The sequence below is a fragment of the Myxine glutinosa genome, chromosome 8, assembly GCF_964187855.1.
Source record: "Myxine glutinosa chromosome 8, kmMyxGlut1.1, whole genome shotgun sequence".
NCBI lineage: Eukaryota > Metazoa > Chordata > Myxini > Myxiniformes > Myxinidae > Myxine > Myxine glutinosa.
The window spans coordinates 142066453-142081740 of record NC_136268.1 but is presented as its reverse complement, the minus strand read 5'-3'; positions in this window follow the sequence as shown (position 1 = coordinate 142081740).

Genomic DNA, 15288 nt, shown 5'->3' with positions numbered 1-15288 from the left:
CTTAATCAAGATCAAGTCGTAGACATAAAATCACTCACTGGTGAAAACATCAAAAAGGTTGACGAATTCACATACCTGGGAAGCAACATCGCCTCCACAAAAAGAGATGTCGTCATCAGACTTGGAAAGGCTTGGGGAGCTTTAAACAGTCTAGCCAAGATTTGGAAATCTGCGCTTCCAATAGAGCTGAAACGAAACTTCTTTAGAGCAGCTGTTGAATCAGTTCTTGTATATGGGGCAATTACATGGACCTTGACATCAACACTAGAAAAGGCCCTGGATGGTGCATACACTCGCATGCTCAGAGCAGCCCTAACATCTCATGGAAGGAGCACCCCACAAAATATGAATTGTATGCAAAAATCTCACCAATCAGTGTAACCATACGTCAACGTAGATTAAAATCTGCTGGGCACTGCTGGAGAAACAAAGATGAGCTCGCAAGCGATGTTTTACTTTGGTTACCAACTCACGGCAAACAGGCACCAGGGAGACCTGCGAAAACATATATAGATCAGCTTACAAATGATACTGGGTGTCTGGTTAGCGAACTACCGAATGCCATGAGTGACAGAGATGAATGGAAGAAACGTGTCATGGAATGCCGAGCTAGCTCGACGCAGTAAGTAAGTAAGTAAGTAAGTAAGTAAGTATATTTGAAGTTAGATGTCTGGCAAGATTTGGAGTGAAATTTTACTGATTTTTTGCATACTCTTCGAGTTTTATTGTATTAAACTTGTATAAATCATGAAAATAACCATCTTAAACGATTCCTCAGGCCAGAATTAGCCGGAAAAATGGGTTCATTTGCCTCTGTATGATGTCCAGTTCAAAAGTTATACCAATTAGCGATTTCATCGGAAATCTAGGATGGCCGCAAAGATGGCAGCCAACGGACCCCATGGGACAATATTTCGTTTGGGAACATGAAAATTCGTTTATTAGACACCTTGAGGATTCCAAAAGTGTAAGTTAGACAAGTCAGGAGATGACGATGGTTCACGAGCGAGCGGTATTCAATGACAAAGGTCAACACCGACATTGAAAATATATAAATAGGAATGTATTATCTGTTATGAGACTAGTTAGGTGCACAATACGGAAAATTCGGTTCGATTCCGACAACCTTGAAAAATTTGACCTTTGTGACCTTGAAATGTCAAAACGAAGGTTACTGACCTTGAAATGAGATAGAAAAGAATGTATAATCAGTTATGAGGTTAGTTAGCTGCACAATACCGAAAATTAGGTTCGATTCAGACAACTCTGAAAATTTGACCTTTGTGACCTTCAAATTTCAATGGTCGAAGATTATGAAATTTGTTGGAAAACTTGTATTTCATGATGTTTGTGATAATATAAGATCATGTACGACATTTCACCATCAGGAAGCGCACAATGTAATAAAACCATCAAAAATCGACTTTTCTAAATTTCGTGACCTTGTGACCTTGACCTTGGGGCGAAAGTGAAAAATCGAGCTCCGTGGGGCTAGACACGTGACATTGGCCTAACCAAATATCGAAACCCCTGTCACATTCCACCAAACCCCTCGGAGAAGATGTAGCTTGAACTCGATTACCCCCTCAGCTTAAAAAGACATCTTTTTCGGGCGTGGCTTCGCCCACAATGGGCGCCATACGTCCACTCTTGGCAGGACAAAACTAGCTCATGATATCAACCTCCCAGCCAAGTTTCATCAAGACCGGATCATATCATCGGGTCGTTATGCTGTGGACAGATAGACAGACACACAGACACACACACATGACGAATATAGTGGTAACTCTGTTTGATAACTCGTGAACCAAAAATATATCAACGAGGTGCATGGGGACCCCTTCTTCCTTCTCAACGAATTGATGAACCATCTCTGCTCTGGTCGCACAAGTGACGTCACAGTCATGATTCACAGGTTCATTACCAGACCTTGCAGATGGTTCGCTGTTCCCACTCACTGTGGCTTCAGAACTTGTTTTGGCCCGAATATTGATGGGGCACCGCATCACACGCCAGGAGCTCCTGAATGAGAATTCGGTTGCGTCGGAGTGTTTGACCATTTGCTGATGCGAGCAAATATGACCGTGGCTCTTCACACATGGAGAGAACCGTGGCTGGCTCCCAACAATGGGTGTTGTGGTTCTGTGGAGAGAACCGTGGCCGGCTCCCAACAATGGGTGTTGTGGTTCTGTGGAGAGAACCGTGGCCGGCTCCCAACAATGGGTGTTGTGGTTCTGTGGAGAGAACCGTGGCCGGCTCCCAACAATGGGTGTTGTGGTTCTGTGGAGAGAACCGTGGCCGGCTCCCAACAATGGGTGTTGTGGTTCTGTGGAGAGAACCGTGGCCGGCTCCCAACAATGGGTGTTGTGGTTCTGTGGAGAGAACCGTGGCCGGCTCCCAACAATGGGTGTTGTGGTTCTGTGGAGAGAACCATGGCCGGCTCCCAACAATGGGTGTTGTGGTTCTGTGGAGAGAACCGTGGCCGGCTCCCAACAATGGGTGTTGTGGTTCTGAGGAGAGAACCTTGGCCGGCTCTCAACAATGGGTGTTGTGGTTCTGAACGCGAACTCACTGTCCAGGGTATAACCCCGACATTTCGTGTGTCCGAGAATGCCGATCGTGGTGGAGCCTTTGTAAGTAGCGGCGCCTCTCCAGCTCCTCATGGATGAAGTTGTCATCGTCGTGCACGTTGGTGATTCTGGTTGGTACCAGCGATTTGATTTTTCTGCCCCATCAGCAGTTGAGCAGGACCTGCCAAGCTGCAGCTCACCAGGGTGGACCTCCAAGCTAGCAGAGCCAGATGAAAATCGTTTTCCCACACTTTTTGATTTGCGGAGGATAGATTTCACTTTCTCGACTTGGCGCTCAATGAATCCATTAGATTTTGGGTATGTTGGGGATGAAGTGACCTGATCAAAATTCCATTTCCCAGCAAATGAACGAAATTATGCGCTGGTGAAATGAGGACCATTATCACTCATAAACGTATCAGGAATTCCGAACTCAGAAAAAATCTGTCCCAAGGTCGCAATAATCGTGCGACTGGGAGCAGACTTGGGCAGTTTGCGAACAATAGGAAATTTGGAATAATAATCTGCGATGACGAGCCACTGAGCTGCATCAAAATAGAACAGGTCACATCCGACTTTGCTCCATGGTCTGAGCGGAATGTCATGTTGCTGTCGTGGTTCAGGCAGTTGAGATTTCTGATGCCATTGGCAGGTAGGACAGCGTTCCACCAGCCGATCAATGTCCTTGTTAACGTTATACCAGTACATAGTGTCCTTCGCCAGCAGTTTAGTTTACTCATGGCCAAAATGGCCTGAGTGGAGTTTCTGCAGAATGTCGTTTTCATACTCTGAGGTATAACGACTCTCTCTCCTTTAAGAATTATACCATTTTCAATTGACAGCTCATCCCGAAAACTCCAGTATTTCCTGAGAGCCTCTGGGAGGTCCTTCAGATGGTCTGGCCATCCACTGATAATAAAGTCTCGAAGTTAACTCAGGTCAGAATCACGAAGTGTTTGTTTCCTGTTGTTGCTGAGACAACTTCTCAGAAGAGAAACGGGCCAAGTCAACACGCAGGTCCAAGTCAATTGTCATTGTATTGAGTGGACTAGGAAGGCCGGATAGGCCATCGGCAAGCTGATTGTCTGCCCCAGGGTGGTCCTCCGTTGTAAAGTTATACCCTTGGAGTCTGACAAGCATTCGTTGCAATCTCGGTGGGGCAGCAATCAATGGCATGTCAATGATCATCAACAACGGTTTATGATCAGTGAACACAATGAAACTCCGACCATACAGGCAGGTATGGAAACGTTTAATGCCAAACACAATGGCCAATAGCTCACCTTCAATGCAAACGTAACGTTGTTCAGTATCTGTTGGAGTTTTGCTTGTTTTGCTGTAAAAAGGGGAGCGGTCGACAAGATGGGGAGAGAAGGGGAGGAAGCATACAAACACAACATTTGAGAGCAGGGACATCGGGAGATGTGTGAGAGGGAGAGGGCCTGGGGGGAGGCAGGATAGGTATAAAATGCAAGGACACCAAGGACTTCCAGGAAAGAAGACAAAAGTCACCTCAAAAAAGTGGATTTGGGGTGAAATTAGCGGGGGTAGAAAAGATCAAGGTTTTGGATTGGGGAAGATAAGAGATGGTGGTGAACAGCCGTTTAACTTTGGAAACCTGCTAGCACAAAGGCTCCGATGCTCCGGATGCCTCTCCTCGCGACGCTCCCGTCCCGGGTGTCGCCACCGAGCAGCACAAACAGGTAGTAATATATATATATATATATATATATATATATATATATATATATATATATATATATATACAATTATACATATATATATATATATATATATATATATATATATATATATATATATATATATATATATATATATATATATGTCAGGTAGCAGATTTGTTACTGCATAAGCTCTGTTATAAATGTCGTTTGACTGATGTGTTACTGCATAAGCTATGTTATAAATGCTGTTCGAAAATGTTATTTCATAGTTAATAAAAAGGTTTTCGCTTTGCCATAGTTTAAAATGAGAAAATACTCGCTTCATCTGTGCAGGACAGATGGCTTCGTTGTATACGTGTGTTCCTTGCAGGCTAGAAGCATAGTCGTAAACTCTCCCCTTTGATCCGCAGACGGCGCCTTGAGCCACGGGCAGGAAGGCGGATTATATATGTGTAAAATGTGAAACCTTACGTGGGATGCTTGGATTGTAGACATAAACCTTTTGATAAACTGTTAAAACATTAACTATATTTCGTATAATCACAGTGACGCTTGAGTTACGATAAATATGCTCTGGTTTTAAGTTTAAATGAGAAAGTGAGCTGAAAGATACATTCAACACCTGGAACTCATCCGAACGCCCTCATACATTTTATGGTCTTATCAGGACCAGGAATGCAATCCCCCTTCAGTGAGTTATATTTTCTGTCACCTCGGAGCCTTGAAACCACATCTGGTCCGGATCCTAACGGTGCGTGCTTCACTCCTCCAAGACGAAAGGACGGATGACGGTGGGGGGCTTGGCCCACTGGGGATGACGGTGGGAGGAACCTTTGCCAGTTCCTTTGTCCTCTCGGAGATTCTCTGATAAAGCATGTCCCTATATAACTGAACTGTGAATCGATGTGATTTTAGGAAGGTTGACATGGCATGATGGTCATTCGTGCTGTAGACGTCTCCGTTTTCCTCCAGATCTGTATAATTGGTATTTAATAAAGTTCGTCATTCTCAATCTGTTGGTGGACTTCTGTTACGATCAAGGCATCCTCCCCACATTTTTATGGTGCCGTGACTCGGATTGCAGCAGACAGAGGACAAGAGAAGCGGACCCTGAACGACAGGAGGGAGGCTGCCTGATGCCGGCGCCGGCACGCTGATTTGTTTTAAGGTGAGAATTGTCTTGTATTAAAGGGCTACTTTTCCAAATTCGAACCTCCCTCCCTCGAGCGGGCTCAGTCCGTTTCCTTGTCATCTGCCACTGCCTGCTCTCCGAACGAAAATTGTAAGTAAAGGCTATTTACCAGCCACAGAATCACGAGCCTTTGTTAAATTCACCAAGAGTAACGCTAAGGGTAGAATTTTCGCAGGATAACATTAAGAGTAACGCTAAGGGTAGAATTTGCGCAGGATATCAGTAAGGATAACGTTACAATTAGCAAGGAGGAGCGGGAAATGTGAGGTCGGACAGCCATAAGGCTGCGCCGGTGGCCAAGAACTTTCCAGGAAGGATCAGCCCAGAGCAATAAGATGGGAAGCAAGCTAACGAAAGAGGGGGAACCCCTCAAGGGAACCCCGGCATCTTTCATGTTTAAGAGGCATCATTTTGCCGCGGTAAGACCAGGAAAGGACTGGGCTGTTTTAACTAAAGATTTGAGTAATCCCTGGCCAGAGGAGGGATTGTTTGCACTTGACAAATTGGAAGTGCTGTACGGAGCTTTGGATAAGCTAGAGAAAGAAAGGAAACACTTCCCACCCGATTATTGGAAGGTGTATGGGTGGTGGGTAAAGGAAGGGATGAAGCGACTGGCGGCCTCAAGACAGGCTAGCTTGGCAGGGGAAGTACTGAAGCTTCAGGGCCAAAAGAAACAAGCAGACAAGGTCCAGGACAAAACAATTAGGGAGGTAGTTAAGCAAGCAAATCAGTGGCTAATGCCGCTCGTCCAAAATCCGGACCAAGACCCCGCGGTAGGGGAGGTAGCTACCATGCCTCTACCCCCCCAAGCCCTGAGCCCTGTCCCCGGGCCACAGGCGCCACCTCTCCCACCCCCGCCCCTGTTTCCCCAGGGGTTAGACCCCCAGAGAACTAGACCAGCCACCCCTCAGGTTCACCTTAGCCGGGGCAATCCATTTAGAGGACAAGAAGTTAGTGGGGCGGACAGCGGGTTCGCGGCCCCAGTAGGGCTAGGAGAACTGTACCCCTCATTGGAAGGGTTCACGGAATCGGAGAACCCACAGCCTACAATCGGGATGTGTCCCTTAAAAACCATAGGACTGAGAGCGGGGGCACCCATTAACATCAGGGTACCCTGGAGAGAATCAGATTTGGCGTCTATGCAGGAGCGGGTGAGAACCTTGCTGGCTGAACAGCCCGGTCAGATACCGGAATTTATGCATTTGTGGATACAAAATACAGGCGCAGATTGGCGGGACGTCTGCCACATGGGGAAGGCTGTATTGCCCGCGCGGGTGTGGGACCAGGCCAAAATACACGCACGCTGGCCAAATGTAGCACCAACCCCGGCCCAAACCGTGGCCCAGACCCTCGTCGATTGGAATGCCCTTGTCGACCTATTGTTGGCCGGGGTATACACCGCACTGATGCCAGCTGCGGGGCCAGATTGGAATAAAATATACGGCCTAAAACAGAAACATGGCGAAGCAGCCATCGATTGGAGAGAGAGGGTAGAAAGAGCAGTGTTAAAGTGGGGAGGACTGGGCCAGGTGCGGGCACAAGATCTCCCTCGCGCTGTAGTGAACAATTTTTTGGTAGAAGGGATGAGACCGGCAGTTAGGAAGTGCATTCAAACGGCTATGATAGGATGGAGGAACACCCCAACCGACCAATTAGTTGAAGCGGCTGAGCAATGTGGCGACGGCGACAATAAGAAGGCCGATGTAAAGGACGACATGTTGCAAATGCTTGTCCAGGAAAAACGGGCCCAACTCAACCAAAATAAGAAGGGAAATCGAGGCCAAGTACGGGCCCAGAATCGGAACACCAGGATAGAGCCCAACGAAGAGTGGGGCCGCGATAACGAAAACGAAAATGCGTTCGATGACAACGACAGTGGACGAGTCGACATGCGGACACAAGGGCCCCCTCCCCAAAATTGGAACCCACAAGGGCCCCCTCCCCAAAATTGGAACCCACAAGGGCCCCCTCCCCAAAACTGGAACATGCAGGGGCCCCCTCCACAGCCGCAGAGCTGGGCCGTGCAAACACCCCCTCCGCAGACCTGGGCAGTACAAACGCCCCCTCCCCAGAACGGGTATCCACAGGGACCCCCTCCCCAAAACGATGGGCCTCCCCCAAGTTATTGGGCCCCAAGCGGAGCAAACGGGAATGGGCCGCCACAATGGGGACAGCGGAACCAACAGCCTGCGAGGCGTCCGACACAACAGGGTCCGCGCAATAACAACGGGTACCCCGCATCCACCGCTCCACAAGGGGCGTGCTTCCGCTGCGGACGGATGGGACATTGGAAACGTGATTGCCGGGGGCCCCGCCAGGGATACCCGCCACCGAGAAATCAAGTAGCCTATTGACGGGACGCCGGCGGGCCGCCCGTAGAATGCCCCCTCTTGACTATGACACCAACCGAGGAGCCGACCTTGACACTAGACGTGGATGGGCAACAGGTAGACTTTCTCGTCGATACGGGTGCGACTCGCAGTACTATTAACGAAGGGCAGCTACCATCCTTGCGCCCCACAGATAGGGACGTTCAGATAGTGGGAGTTTCAGGCTTGCCCCAAGCGCTCCCTATTTCAGAAGAGGTAAGAGTGGTGTGCGGCCCACTAGAGGCTAGACACGCTTTTTTGATGACTACCACCGCCCCGACTAACTTGTTGGGACGGGATCTACTTTGCCGTTTAGGCTGCCAAATTTCATGCACGGAGCAGGGAGGTTTTGTAGATGTCGCGGAATCCAAACGCGATCTGTTAATGACGGCATTGTCTCGGCCCGGCCCCACCGCTTACTGGTGGAGCCTGGACAAGGGGGCTTTGGCCACTTGGACACACGTCCTAGACACTGTGTGCTCCCGGAGCGACGGGTTGCGAGATTGGCTGCGCGTACACCAAATTACAACAGACGTAAAGGACAACCCTCCCCACTGCACGGCTTACTACGATGCCAGGGGCGATGACGACGAGTACCGAGAAAAGATAAAGGGGTCAATAGGTAAGAATTCGGACCTACTATTGTCAAATATATGGGTTGGACGGGAGGGAATAGGCGTCGAGGTAACCCTAACTGTGGAGCAGCGGGCGTTGTCTCAGTATCCCGCAGGGGTGGACGCCCATGTTACCCTCACCACCGCCAAAGGGTGGCCGGCGGAAAGTGTAGGCTGGATGGTGGGGCGCTTGCGAGAAATTCCGTGCAGCGCCATTTATGAAGTGGACCACTGGACAGTGACGATGCTCGACAATGACGAGGGGTATTTGATCACCCTTGAGGAGCAGAGTATAGAAGGAAAATTTGAAGAGACAGACCTGCCCCCAAAGGGCACCCACGTTGTACGAACGGTGTCTCAGAGCCCGGGCGAGTCTGATGATCTTTTGGAGGAGGTTCCGGCCGATTTGTGGTCCCAACACGACAACGATGTCGGGCGAATTCGCGATGCCAAACCTCTGGTAATACCGGTCCAACCAGGAATGCCCCTCCCAAACATGAGACAATATAAATTGCGGCACGAGGCCGATGCGGGCATAGAGCCAGTGATTCAATCTTTGGTGAAACAGAAAATAATTGTGGAAACTAACAGCCAATGCAACACACCAATTTTGCCCGTGAAGAAACCAATGCAGGATAAATGGAGGTTCGTGCAGGATTTGAGGGAAGTGAACAAAGTTATACAAGGCATACACCCAGTGGTACCAAATGCGGAAGGCCTTATGACATCTATCCCACCGGACACAACACATTTTACCGTTATTGACCTATGCTCTGCCTTTTTCTCCGTACCTATTGCACCTGAGTCACAATACTTGTTCGCCTTCACCTTTAGAGGGCGCCAGTTCACCTGGACGGTGTTACCCCAAGGGTTCTCCGACAGCCCCACCCTGTTCTCCCGAGCGTTGCACCGCAATTTGGCAGACGTGGAACTAGAGGGGGGATCGGTGTTGTTGCAATACATTGACGACTTGTTGATTTGTTCCCCTTCCAAGGAAGCCTGTGAAGGGGACTCCATGGCCCTGCTAAGAGCCTTGGCGGCCAAGGGCCACAAGGTGGGACGGAGAAAGCTCCAATTTGTACGGAAGGTAGTAACCTATTTGGGTCATGCCATTTCACACGGGAAGCGAGAACTGCATGCTGGACAGGTGACCGCCATCATGGAATCGCCATGGCCAAGCACGCAACGACAGATGTTGCGCTTTCTAGGTATGACGGGTTACTGCCGCTCTTGGATAATTGACTACGTGCTACTTGCTAAACCGCTGTACGAAGCCACCAGAATAGGAGAACCGAACTACTTGGTTTGGACGGACGAATTGATGCGCTGTTTCGAGGGGCTGAAAAAGGCATTGGTAATGGCACCGACTTTAGGACTCCCCGATTATGCGAAACCATTCACCCTTTACACTCATGCAGTAAGGGGTTTTGCTCAGTCCGTTTTGACACAGACTCATGGAGATAAGGAACGACCGGTAGCCTACTTTAGCAAAAAGCTAGAACCGGTCGAGCAAGGGTTTCCGGTGTGCCTGCAAGCCGTGGCAGCGGCTAGGTACGCAGTGGAAAGGACAGCGGACATTGTGATGGGGCACCCGGTAACGCTACAGGTGCCATACTGCGTCACTTCACTGTTACTACAACGGACAACACAACACTTGTCTACCACTAGATTAATGCAATACGAAACAGCACTGATTACGGCCGCCAACGTCACCATTAAACGTTGCACTACACTCAACCCGGCCTCACTGATGCCCACCCCAGAGGAGGGCGAACCCCACGTATGTGTCGACGTAGTACAGCAAGTCTCCACGGTACGTCCGGACTTGAAGGACGTTCCCCTCGACAACCCCGATCGTGTGTACTACGTCGACGGATCAGCTAAACGCGGATGGGACGGCTCTTTGCTATCCGGATACGCGGTGTGTTCAGATAATGAGACGGTAGAAAGCGGGCGCCTTCCGCCCACATTTTCCGCCCAGCAGGCGGAGCTGTGCGCCTTGACTAGAGCATGCAGCTTGGCGGCAGACCTTGCCGTCAACATTTATACAGATTCAGCATACGCGCACGGGGTAGTTCACGACAAAGGGGCAATCTGGAAGATGCGAGGCTTTCTCACATCTGCGGGTTCGGTCATAAAAAACGGCGAACTGGTTGAAGGGCTACTCCGAAGCATCTTGCTTCCCCGCGCTGTCGCGGTAATTTAATGTCGCGGCCACCAAAAGACAGACTCTGACGTCACCCGAGGCAACGCCAGAGCGGACGCAGCGGCAGGAAAAGCGGCCAACCAACAAATAGGACGGAACATGCCAATGGTAACGTGAGCAAAGGGGGCACACACGCAGACTGCCAACGTACCGACCTCAGGACCAACCCCCTCCTCGCAAAATGGGTGCACCATCATCACCGCCTCACCGACTAATGAGGACGTTATAAAACTTCAAAACGCAGCAACAGCAGCCGAACACGATGACTGGGTAAAACGAGGGGCCACACGCCCCGGACCAAATGCGATGTGGACCCTTCACGGAAAACCAATAGCACCCAAGGAACTACTGCCTTGGCTGGCACGTATGGGACATCAAAATGGCCATGTGTGCCAGAGGGGGGTGATGGAACAGATAAACTATACCTGGGCGGCACCGGGACTGTCGCGAATCGCATCAGAAGTGTGCCGGTCATGCGTGGTTTGCCAACAACACAACAGGGGGGCACCACCAAGGCACCCACATAATGTGGGCCATCCCCGACCAATCGGGCCCTTCTGTCATGTCCAGTTCGATTTTATAAACATGGAACCGAGTATGTCGTTCCGCTATGTCCTGGTAATCGTGGACATGTTCACAAAATGGGTCGAGGCCTATCCATGCGTTAAGTCAGACGCCCCGACAGTAGCCAAGCGCCTCGTGTGGGATTTCATGTGCAGATTCGGCATCCCTCAGAAAATTTCGTCAGACAAAGGGGGCCACTTCACGGGAGAGGTGATTAAGGGTATCCTAAAGGCACTGGGAGTGAAACAATCTTTCCATTGCGCTTATCACCCACAATCAGCGGGACTTGTGGAACGCACCAACGGGACTCTGAAACTCAAGGTAGCCAAGATCTGTGCAGACACAGGTTTGAAGTGGCCGGAAGCACTCCCGCTGGCGTTAATGAGTATTCGTTCCACCCCGGGCCACACCACGGACCTTTCCCCCCACGAGATATTAATGGGATGACCTATGAGTTTGCCTGTTTCGGCCCCGATGGACATGTCCAAATTTGATTTGCCTGTGATGGATGACATGCTTTTAAAGTTTTGCAGAGGATTGTCCAATGTGGCGCGCAGCATCCACGCCCGGGTACGAGAGGCGTTGCCTGAACCAACAAGCCACGCCATCCACGTTTCCAGACCGGCGATTACGTGCTCGTAAAACACTTCACCCGCAAGAACGCCTTGGAACCAAGGTGGAAGGGACCAGTCCAGGTGTTGCTGACTACACCAACGGCTGTCTTTTGCGAGGGCAAGACCTCGTGGATCCACGCCACGCACTGTAAGTTGGCCATACAAGCACCAGACACTACACCACAGCAACCACAGTAAGGATGGGCCTAATCATAGGTACGATACTATTGATAGCGACAGCAGCTAGGGGAAGCTCCGATTCTAATAGATGCGAAAACGGAACCCGACACCTCACCATAACATGGGGACAAAGAGTATCACTACCATGTTTCAAACAGAAAGCCCTGCACACAAATTGGGTAAGCGTAAGATGGCTAGCACTGTCGGCAGGGCCTGGACGCGTTGGCATTGTACTACGAAAGCAACGAGAGTTCCGGGAGAACGGGCAAGCTAGCATTAAGACCTTGGCCCAACCAGGATACAAATGGGGAACCCCTGATTTTAAGCTACAAACACGCACACGCCTAGAGAAAGGCATGACTATGCAGGTCCGGTGCAGCGTCTGGACCCCTGGCGCGGCCAGTGGCGAAACTAAATACACACCATGCATCGAATACATACTCACGCCGCAACCCCAGGATAAGGCCCCAAAGAAGGGTGAAAACACATATTGGAAAGTGGCAAGGAAGGTGGCGACAATTCAAAATAGGACACACTGCTGGTCGTGCATGTACTTTCCCCAAGCAGGCACCACAGGAATACACATGATAGTGCTACCTCTGTCCCTCAATGACCTTTGCTCACAATCTATCGATTCCCCATGTTTAGTTGTCAGGTGGCAGATTTGTTACTGCATAAGCTATGTTATAAATGTCGTTTGACTGATGTGTTACTGCATAAGCTATGTTATAAATGCTGTTTAAAAATGTTATTTCATAAGTTAATAAAAGGTTCTCGCTTTGCCATAGTTTAAAATGAGAAAATACTCGCTTCATCTGTGCTGAACAGATGGCTTCGTTGTATACGTGCGCCCTTTGAAGGCTAGATAGCCTAGCCGTAAACTCTCTCCTTTATCCGCAGACGGCGCCTCGAGCCGTGGGCAGGAAGGCGGATTATATATGTGTAAAATGTGAAACCTTACGTAGGATGCTTGGATCGTAGACATAAACCTTTTGATAAACTGTTAAAACATTAACTATATTTTGTATAATCACAGTGACACTTGAGTTACGATAAATATGCTCTGAATTTAAGTTTAAATGAGAAAGTGAGCTGGAAGGTACATTCAACACCTGGAATTCATCAGAACGCCCTCATACATTTTATGGTTTTATCAGGACCAGGAATGCAATCCCCCTTCAGTGAGTTATATTTTCTGTCACCTCGGATCCTTGAAAACACATCTGGTCCGGATCCTAACGGTGCGTGCTTCACTCCCCCAAGACGAAAGGACGGATGACGGTGGGGGCTTGGCCCACTGGGGATGACGGTGGGAGGAACCTTTGCCAGTTCCCTTGTCCTCTCGGAGATTCTCTGATAAAGCGTGTCCCTATATAACTGAACTGTGAATCGATGTGCTTTTAGGAAGGTTGACATGGCATGAGGGTCATTCGTGCTGTAGACGTCTCTGTTTTCCTCCAGATCTGTATAATTGGTATTTAATAAAGTTCGTCATTCTCAATCTGTTGGTGGACTTCTGTTATGATCAAGGAGTTTTCCCCACATTTTTATGGTGCCATGACTCGGATTGCAGCAGACAGAGGACAAGAGAAGCGGAACCTGACCGACAGGAGGGAGGCTGCCTGAGGCCGGCGCCGGCACGCTGATTTGTTTTAAGGTGAGCATTGTCTTGTATTAAAGGGCTACTTTTCCAAATTCGAACCTCCCTCCCTCGAGCGGGCTCAGTCCGTTTCCTTGTCATCTGCCCTGCCTGCTCTCCGAACGAAAATTGTAAGTAAAGGCTATTTACCAGCCTCAGAATGACGAGCCTTTGTTAAATTCACCAGGATAACGTTAAGAGGGTAACGGGTAACGCTAAGGATAACGTTACAGTTAGCAAGGAGGAGGGGGAAATGTGAGGTCGGACAGCCATAAGGCTGCGCCGGTGACCGAGAACTTTCCAGGAAGGAACAGCCCAGAGACAAGATGGGGTATGCCATTGCATGCCAGGGAAAGAAGGGCTGTGGCTAACGTAGAGGGCCAAAGGAACATGGCCAGGAAAAGGGAAATGCGCAGGTACCAGGTAGGCTTGACAAGAAGGTAGTGACAACTACGAGGTCAAGCCAGGAAGCTCGAGACTAAGCTCTAGACAAGAGGGCAGGAAAGTTGCTGAAGCTGTAGGGACAGAGGAAGCAAGCAACAGAAATCCAGATAGAAACAAACCAGGACCAGGTGAACAAGAGAAAATAAATAGGCTCACAGCAAGGGGCCAGGTAACCACAGGTAGGAAGGACAGAAGTGGTTTTTGAAATATTGAAAATTTAAGCATTACAGCTGTAGTTATTGAAGCTACAAGGACAGAGGACAATTAAGTAAGCAGTTAAGCAAGTAAATCAGCGGTTGATGCCGCTGGTCCAGGATCCAGACCAAGACCCCGCGGTAGGGGAGGTAGTTACCATACCACCCCCTACCCCCCAAGACCTGGGCTCTGTCCCAGGGCTCCAGGCAACACCCCCCCGCCCTGCCATACCCTTTCCACCTCAACCCACCCCGTCCAACCCGTCCCAAAAATCCTTTTTCCTTGAATGAGAGACGTAATATGAATGAACAAAGATTGTACATGGGAGTGACAGGAGGAGGGGCATGATTTGAGTCGATCTGATTTTCGCGCGAAGTCTGGGAGACTCACTGGTATACGAATGAGGAATGAATGTATATTGGGATATTAATTGACGTGTGTATCTGGCCAATGTATTTGTCTGTATGACATATGCAAAGGAGAGGGTTTCCGTGTGAAGCTTTGTAAGTGGTCTGCTTGACGTGCGGGAAATCCAGGCCGGGAATGTCGATTTTAGCGTCTATCCGAGGGACCAGGTGAGGTCCTTAACTGAGTCCGGATTTTCATTTGTTTGGGAGTGTTTGGGAGCGATTTCATATAAATCGGGTCAGGAGAGCACTCGGAGGAACGTTGATATGAAGCGGTTTCTTGGAGATGGTTACAAGATGGGCTGCCTTTGTCTTTCGAGTGGCAGTCGGGCAGAAATTTGGAATTTGTTGAACTAAATTCAGAATTTGAATCGAAATGTGTGTTTGACTTGAATTGAAGAGTTCATTCAATGGCAGATTGAAGAATTCAGTCAATTCAACTGAATTCAGAAGTTGAATTTAGAATACGGAGTTTGCTCAGAGTGCAGGTGATAACCTGCCTACTCAAAAAGGATGTGCCCCGCACGGTGGGAGGTCCGTGAATGGTTGGCAAAGGGTTCCTTGAATTGCCTGCAGGAATTATGCGATTAACGATTATATTGTGTATTG